Source organism: Uloborus diversus, chromosome 6, assembly GCF_026930045.1.
Source record: "Uloborus diversus isolate 005 chromosome 6, Udiv.v.3.1, whole genome shotgun sequence".
Taxonomy (NCBI): Eukaryota; Metazoa; Arthropoda; class Arachnida; order Araneae; family Uloboridae; genus Uloborus; species Uloborus diversus.
In genome coordinates, this window is record NC_072736.1 from 66137154 (window position 1) to 66146585 (window position 9432).

General features: G+C 35.0%; 1 protein-coding gene across 1 annotated transcript in view; it reads right to left on the bottom strand.

Moving 5' to 3' along the window:
* Positions 1 to 5734, bottom strand: part of LOC129224633 (clavesin-2-like) — a 28264-nt gene extending 22530 nt beyond the window's left edge. Inside the window, exon 1 of the mRNA XM_054859117.1 lies at positions 5609 to 5734. The gene's annotated coding sequence lies outside the window, so the exon portion shown is untranslated. The remainder of the gene's footprint in view (positions 1 to 5608) is intronic.
* Between the last annotated feature and the right edge of the window lie 3698 nt (positions 5735 to 9432).

Sequence of the window (9432 nt, forward strand, 5' to 3'; positions counted from 1 at the left end):
AGTTATGTAAAGCAACTTTGGAAGAGTTTTGTGCGAGAAGGGGCATTAAATTTAGATGTCAAATCAACGGTTTTTACGTTTTAATTAGTTATGTTGCTAACTTGCTGTTTTCAAAATGAACAAATTCAAAATTTGTTCTGAAAATTACGGTACATAAAGTAAGACTAGGGCATGCACGGGGGGGGGGGGAGAGAAGGGACACCTGTTGACCCAAGCCTGAAAAGGGCCCAATATTTTAAAAATTAGAGGTGAAATATAGGGGCAAACAGTATGGAGGGGGGCCCAGAAAAGTCATTTGTGACGGGCCCCAAAATTTCTGTGCACGCCCCTGAGTAAGCCCTATGTTTTATGCATGGGTGCAAGTTTGGTGATGTGTTCAAGACGGAAATATTTTGACCCCCCCCCCCCCCTCCTCACATGCGTGCTTAAGGAAAAAGTTGTGAGTATAAGTGTTGTTGTTGTAGATTTTAACAATGGCAGTTTTGGAATCTGTGTTTAATCTCAATTTTAAGACTGTCTTTTCTAACAACATGGACCCAGTTTAAATTGTAATATTTAAGCATTTGATACTGTAGTTCCAAAAATCTAAAACCCGCCAATGACGGGGGGTCTGGGGCTCTCCCCCAGAAATTTTTCTCCGAAATTGAAGCTTTAAAAATGAACGCCATCTTTCATAACGTTTATACACTTTTTGAATGCGTTTGAAGGGATTAAGTTCAAGAAATCTCCTTCGGCAATATTTCGAAATTGAAGTTCCAAAAACGCAATTTTAGACGATGCTGGATGATGTTAGGGGTAAAAACGTTCAGGGCTCCCCGCTATTTGTTTTTTGCCGATCGTAAACATTTTTATTGCAGCAATAAAATCGCTTGGGAATAAGATTTTCAATTTTGCAACATAAATCAGTTATTCAGCAACATAATAACAGTTCTCATCGGAAAGTCTACCCAAGATAGCGTGAACAAACTAAAAAAGAAGGAACGGTGGGGGAAGGGTAAGGGCGATTATGGTAACTGGCACCATTCCCTCAGTCTTCATTTATAAAAGAATTCTTTTATAATATAGCAGTTGGTAAAATAAGCAATATGAAAAAGCTTCAGGGAAGTAGATGTATTTTTTAAACGAGGAACACTATTCAATATTCATTAATTAAAAAAAAAAACAATAGCGGAACTGATTCTTTACCCCATGGAGAGCTCCCGAATCATATCCCTCAAAAGGCACTCAAATACAGCCTACAGAAGCGTTTTATATAGTTCAGCATCAAAAAATAATTGGAAGGGATCTCTCGATCCCCTTTCTCTAAGTTCACCACAAACGTCCTTAATTTGAGCTTTTAAGGCTTCAGTTTCTAAATTTTTTTTCAAGGTACAGTACCCCTTTTACCTATATACATGACTTATGAACGCCTAAAAGTTTTAATACTTTAATTTCGAAAACTTTTTGACAGAAGCTTTTGACTCCCTTCCCACTTAAGTCATCCAATGATAGCCCAAAACAAGAGTTCTTAAAACTTCAAAAACGAAAATATTTCGGGCTGGGCGGCGGAATACTCCTCTCTCCTTGTGTGAAGTAGGTGCACTAAAGGCAGTTTTAAGTTTGTTTAAGATTTATTTTTCTATTGAAAGAGCAACTCCCATTCCCACATCGCCAAAGACAACCCGAAGTTTTAAGGCTTCAATTTCGAAAATGTTTTGAGAAAGACCCCTGAGTTCCCTAACTCTTATCTCACTCAAAAATAGCCAAAATAGTATTTCAATACTTCAGCTTGGAGAAATTTTTGAGAGAGAGAGGACCCCCACCCCCGAACTCTTTCCCCTAAGTTCAGTAAATTTGATTTAAATTTGCGGTTTTCCTTTTTCATAGCCAAAGTTTTAAGAATTCAATCTCTAAAATTTATTGAGAAAGCCTTCGAATTCCCTATTTTTAAGGCCCCCAAAGATTACCTAAAGCAGAGGTCTGAATACTTCAGCTTTGAAGGGGGATGGGGACCCCGAACCCCACCCTCTGCCTCTATAACGCCTTTTACGACCCGGTAAATCCCCGCTCTGGCTCCACAAAAAACCGATTGAAAAATTCTCCATTTCCATGTAAAAAGAGGTTCTCTCATTATACCAGAGAAAGTTGTTTTTACCCAGCATCCTTAGCGGCTAGTAGACGAACTTGTTTCGCGTAATGCATTCTGGGTAAAAACACCGCTTTCACTCCAGAAGCTAGCAGGAGTAGAAAGATTCCACATAAACCCCGCAAATAACCGGAATGCGGTGAAAAGCAGGTTTTTTCCGGGGTCGAAAGTGTCCATGGAAACGGCCCTTATGTTCATTAAAGATGGTCTAAAGTTGCGCTTTTAAGACTCCAGTATCGGAATTTCGCCTAAAGAGAGGCACTCCCCCCCCCCCCCTTCTTGACATTGCCAAAGACAGCCTATAAAAGTTCAATTACAAACATTTGTCGGGAGAGGATCTCAAATACCCTTTGTCTTAAATCATTTAAGTATAGCCTCAAATAGTTATCAACACATCAGCTACAAAACATTTTCAAGTTAGAACACCGAAACCATCTCTCATAAATTCACCAAAGATTACCTAAATTAGTTTTTTTAGACTCCAGTTTCCATTTTTTTTTAAACCTCACCCTCCCCACATTACATCAATAAAGACACCCTAAACATTTTTGACCTTTTTTTTTTTTTTAGAGTTTGCAGAGGAGAAATCTGGAACCACTCCTAGCTTCAAAAATAGCTTACAATTAAGTTTTTCGACTTTTTATTCTGGGGCCCTTGAGTAGCCCCCCCCCCTCCCCTTTTAGATTCTCCAAAATATAAATGTTTTTAGACTTCAGTATCGTGGGAATTTGCGGACTTACCCTCTTTGCAAGAGCAGCGTTTTTTCGCAAACTCGTGCTGCTGTTATTTTTTTTTCGTGTCCTTTCTCCCCCCCCCCCCCCACCCATATTTCCATTCTAGCGAGTGTTAGATTGATAGTCATTGGAACGTAGTAATTCCTCAAGTCTTGGAACATTTTACCAGAAACATGTCAAAAATACAGGAACAGTTGCCAATCGGTGTTTCAAACCAGCTTGAAATTTGCCTCCGATTCTTTCCAGAATTCCCATTTTTATTGAAATTTCCAAAATACCCGACAGTTCCCGTTTTACCTGATGGTATGTGGACGCCCTTTGATCTGGCGTAAACATTTTATCCCGTCATCAATCACTCTCAACCGGTGATCCAGATTCAACTCCAAGACAATTTAAGAGCGCACATAATTTTCATTTATGCGTGTAAAATTTGCAAAAAAAAAAATAACCGCAAATGAGAAAAAAAACGAAACAATAATCTAAAATAGCAAGTGAAAAATAGAGACAAAAGGTGGTCAATTCGAAAAATTAGCGAGCAACTCCTCGGTCGGCAATGCAGTGAGTTGGAAATAACCAAGGCCTGATTACTGAATAGGCCAACTAGACCGTGGTCTAGGGCCCCCACTCCTTAGGGGCCCCCAAATGGCTATTTTTTTTAAACTAATAGCTAAAACTGTTTTCGCAAACGGGTAAAATTGTAAGGGTTGACTACACAGGGGCCCTGAAAAAGCATATAGCCTAGGACCCCCTGATATCTTAATCGGGCTCTAGAAATAACAGAGCTACTTAAAAAAAAAAGTCAAACGGCGCGAGTTTAAAAGCCACTCTTCCAAAAGCACGTTGCAAACAAAACAAGCCCATGGCGGAAAATCGAGAGAATGTTGATGTAAATTCGTAGTTATGCAAAGGTCCAGTTATTGAAGCATATTTTTGAAACACTTTTTCTTTTTTAAAGTCAAAACTGAAGGACTCATCGAATTTTTTTCCGTCACGATCTCCGTCTCGGAAATTTTGTCCAAGACGGAAATCCGTCCTGGAACGGAAGGTCTTGCACCCATGGTTTTATGATAAAACTTGCATTGAAGCATAGTTTTTTTATTTTTGGCAGTTAATTTGTACCCTCAAACAAAGGTGTAAATTTTTCACTTCTTTTTTTCATGGGACAAAATGAAAAATAAAATTTTCTTCTAATAAAAATATTTTCTATTCGATTGATGAAAATATTTTTGGTTAAATAAATGAGTAAATAAAAGAATGAATGAAAAAAAAATTAAAGGAAATGAAACAATAAATGAATACATGAATAAATAAATAAGTTAATGTATGAAAAAAAGTTAAATGAATGGATGAAATAGTGAATTCATTCGAAAATAAGTGAATGAATGAATAAATAAGGCAATTATTAAATGAATTAATGTAAATGAAATAATTAACAGATGAATATGTAGGTAATTTTATAAAATATTGAATGAGTAGATGAAACGAAGTATTTCACTTTGCCCCATCCGCAAGAACTACATGCCAACTCCAAAAACGTTTTTGTATTGTGTTTTTAAGAAAAATCTTCATTAATTACAGCTCTATAAAGACAGCACAGGGATAAATGAGCATTTGAAAAACTGACATTTCTTGTACGAAATTTAACTATCTAATCAATGATCATTAGCAATTAGTAAAAAGTAATTGTTAGTGAATTAGAAAATATTTGGTTAGAAACTTAGAGTACGACTTATGATGTACACTGGCCGAAATTGCTCCTAATTGTAAGCACTAAGCAATATCAACTGTCCCAATGACAACTTCTTGATTTAATTAGAGTTTGCTAAAAGACTAGTCTTTTCTTTAAAAGTTTAAAAATAGTTAAAAATGCAATTTTCTCCTTAATTTAAGGAGTGTATGTTCCCATTTAGCGTGTCTCATAGCTGTAGGACTTAAACTGTCGGAAATCTCAATTAAAAAGGCAACTAGAATATTTACGCAAATTTTGTAGTAAAGAAATTGAGATACTATTTAAAAATTTGATTCCAATAGAAAGAGCGGATTACCCACTTAAGTTGCAGGGCTATGGAATAGTAATCAAAATTATTGAGCTGGAGTCTGGCTCATTTTTGGGATAAAGGAGTCGAAGCAAAATAAAAAAAAAAAAGATAGTAAAAAAATAATAAATTAATTTTAAAAACATGCCGACTCCCAAAACGTTTTTATATTGACTTTTTAATTAATATCTCCATTAATTACAGCTGTATAGAGATAGCACAGGGATACATGAGTGTTTTGAAAAAATTTACATTTTTTGATGCCTACAATGACCAGAAACTCCTAACCGTTCGGAGAAAATAGCGTACAAACCTACATAAATTGCAGATGCACGTTTTCTTTTTTATGTAACTTTATCGATCAATCTAAAAAATGAATAGATCTAATATCAAGACCACGGCAAATTAAAAGCAATAAACAATTTAGATTGCGCAAAAAAAAATTTCGTTGGTTTGTAACTTACAGAAAAATGACTAGATAAATTCGCTTTAACATAATGTGCAGTAACATATTTAGTGGACAAAATATTTATCTCTAATTAGCTTCCCGAAACTGTATGTACTGAAATAAAAATATGCAAAAATAAAAAACAATAGAATAAAATTAAAATTTTAATTTGGTTACTATTTCAATAAGAACACAATATCATATAACTTAACAGTTTTTAAAAATCAAATGTAAATTTTTAAATCGAAAAAGAAATATTTCTTACCTTTAGTTTAAGTTTCATTTTTGGTAAACCGATATCTTTTTTGGGGGGGGGGGGGGGAGGGGTATGGAAACTTAGCCCAAAAAGTAAGTACTATGTAGTACTTACTTCGATGGAAGTGTTCTGAGTAATCAACCCAACTTCATGCAGCACAAATATATTTCTTTGAAGAAGCTCAAGGTAACCAACGTAGTTAAAAAAGAAAAAAAAACATTAGTAAATAACATCACAAGTGTTTGCATGCCTCAACTTTCCGTCTAATTGACTACTTAAAATAATTTTCTTTGCAATTTGATATTAGTAAGGAAAAATGAAATAATAAATTGCTTTTAAGCTCTTTTCTGCGTGTAAATTCTTCAACTAATGATTCCGATCCGTACGGTGATATTCACTACAGTTCACGACATTATTAACTCATCTTTATTATTAATCTCATTGTTTCGTACTCCGGGAAAAAACAAAGCTTCGAAAAGGTTTTAAACGCGTCTAATAACAAAAGTAACCAACGACGTTAGATAAAAAGGTTTAACGAACATTAGTAAAGTGAAATAAGACACTTTTCTGCTTTTATTTTTTGAAAAACTTTGGTGGCCTAGTGCATGGCTCTCAATCTTTTCTAGCCTATGTACTCCTTTTTGCAAATTATTAACTAGAGCTTCCCGAACATAAATTTTTGGGAGGGCAGAAATTCTGAATTTACCGAATGGAACCCCAAATTTCGTCAAATGATGATAATTTTGCCGAATAAGGAATTTTTTGGGAGGTCATAGTGGCCTACCGTGACCTCCCATCGGGGCGCCCCTGTCTGCCTTTCACAAGACTTTCATGCAATATACCGACAGTTCGGTTACCCATCCTGAGACAGCAATTTCGTCCTTGTTTTGGAGTCATCAGTCTGGAAGAGGGAATAACCCAGGAGACAGATGTCACTTCATTGAAGCCAGGGGTGCCCACCTTGGGGGGAGAGGGGTCATTGAAATTTTTATGAGGAGTTGTTTTGAGGGGTATTTTTCTCTACTTTTAAGGGGGTCCTGCTTTGGGGGGGGGATCTTTATGATATTAAGGGGGTGCATCCCTGACCTTAGGGCTCCCCTGTTGAAGCCGAGAGTGCTAATAAACTAGTATGTAAATTAAGGTAAGCGCACCAGTAGTGGCCACTTTAAGGTTTATGTTTGAAAAATAAGGATTCCAGGTCTCTCAATGGATTCAAACGTGTAGGAGGTAGAGCTCGGGTTATGTTGCAGTTAGTAGTTCAAGGAAGAGTAGGTAGAACACCATGGAAAATTGCTTTTAACTATTCAGTATGGTCGTTTGGAATGTCCATGTTTGTTTAGCTGTCTTCTAACGCTTCTCCATAACGAGGTATATAAACATTGTGCTGTATTATGAATAGAACAGTGCTCAAAAAAATATTTTTAGAGCTGTAAGATGTTTTGAAATGTGAAAGATCATGTTTGAAACATTTTCAACTCCAAATAGTTACTTTCTTGGCTGACAGTTTATCTGGCCACTACTAGTACCAAAAAAGTTGGGTAATTCAATAGTGGCCACCGAGTGGCCACAACGTAATCAGGAAATTTTTTCATAAATCAACTCGATTTTCCTTTCAATAGGTTGTAATCTCTTTACATAATAACCTGCCTCATTTCTGATATAATATTATTGTGTGACCTAGTAGTGGCCACTCGGTGGCCACTTCTAAAAAACAATATGGCCACTACTGACTCATCTACAATGGTCACTGATGGATCAAATTTGAGGTTTGGGTAAAAAAATTGATCAAATTGACGTTCTGGCATTTAAAAAAAATGGGACGATTAAGGAAGAGTAGGGCTATAATACGCTCATTGAATTTCAAATGTGATAATTAATATTATAGGCCCACAGTTTGAAAAAGCCACAAAATATGCTTCACTGTGGCGAGTGCTAGTGCGTTTACCTCTTCTATGGACAGGCCCGGACTACCCATCAGGCCATCTTAGGTCGTGGCCTAGGGGCACATATCACGGAGGAAAAAAAATTTATATAAATATAGTAATATAATTATAAAATTATAAAATTATTAAATAGCTTGTTTGCACAAAAAAAAAGAAGAAGAAGAAGAAGAAGAAAACGGACTTTGGCGCGCTAGTATATGTGGCTCCCAAAAGTGTTCGTACACTTTGAAATTTTTTAGTAAAACCAAAATAACTCAAAACTGAATTCGAATATGAAATCCAATATTTTTTCACATCATTCCTATGTCATTCTAAGTACAACCCATTGGTTTTTTTCAAAATATTGACGGATCTTCTTTTTGAAATGGGTCAGAAAACGAAGAGACAGAGAAATAACACGCCGCAAAAGTCATCGTACACTCAAATATTTTCGAATAAATTCATGATTAAAATTATCATATGCCGTTTTATTTATATTTTTGTATTGTGTTGACCCTTATAAGTCATTTGGCTTTAATTTTTTGTTTATTTATTCCTTAATATTGTGCTTATTACTGTAAAATGGCTGGTATTCGTAAAAAACCGCAAACACCATTCAAAATTTGAATTTTTTCCCCACAGTAGTGGTAAATTGGTTTGAAATGTCTCTAAATTAGTTAATTTATTTGTTTGTATAGTAAAGTGCTTGATAAAATACTTTAAAGAAAGAAATCAGACCGAAAACAAGGTAAGAAAAGGTCAACCAGCAAAGTTTACAAAACGTGACCGGAGATTTAAAGTTAAAAAAATTATGAAAATACACATTTGAGTGTTGTAAAAGTTTCTGCAGAGTTAAATGAAACATTTTACATTTAATTTTCACCTAAAATTGTTCGTCAAGTTCTCTGATTAGCTGGATTAAATGGGACCTCTTCCCGCAGAAATTTTCTTGGTCATGCGAAAAACAGAAAGCTTACGCTTTTCGTCCCAAAAATCAATGATAAATAAGCTAAAAACGTTTTAGAATCACGTCTTACTTACAGATAAAAAGTAATTTAACATTTTTGGTTAAATTGTTGTATAACTGTAAGTAGAAGAAAAAATTAGGAATTCAATCTTAAGAACTTGTTTGGATCAGTTAATCAGGACGGTGGAGGTGTTCTAGTGTGAGGGTGCATATCAGCATCAGGACTTGGTAGTTTGTAATTTTTTGATGAAATAATGAATTATGCTGTTCCTTTAAATATTTTAAAAACCAATTTTGAACTCTTAGCCAAAAATTTGGTTATTGGAAACAACTTTGTTTTTCTATCAAGATAACGCTAAGAAGCACACGGTTTTCAACGTTTGCGTCTAGTGTCTCGAAAATTGTCCTAAAGTTTAGAAAATACCCTCGCAATCTCCAGATTTTAACTTAATGTAACGTATTTAGAGATATCTGGAGACTAGATTACGAAAATTGGGCTTTAAAACGAAAATAAAGCTAGAAACAGTAAGACTCGAAGTGAGGTTGAACACTTACTCAGAAATTACGCAAAAAAAAGAAAGAAAAAGAATGAAATATATTCCCAGACGTTTAAAAGGTGTTATGAATACTGTATGATATTCTACTAATTAATAACTTAATCAAAAGTTAGATTATTCAATAATATATAGACATTTTATAAAGTGTACGAAGACTTTTGTGAGATAAAATTTCCGGCACTTTTTGGTTTTTGATTTTTAAAAAATTAAGTTTTAATGTTTTTTTAAAAAATTTCGTGTAGTTTTGTCAAAAATTGATCATAGAGCTTATAGTTAAATACCTATTCCGAAATACCGATTCTAACCAATGGATTGGGGCCTATTTCGTTGAAAGTCGTAGGTGTACGAAGACTTTTGGGAGCCACTGTAGAGAGGAGAAAAATTGAA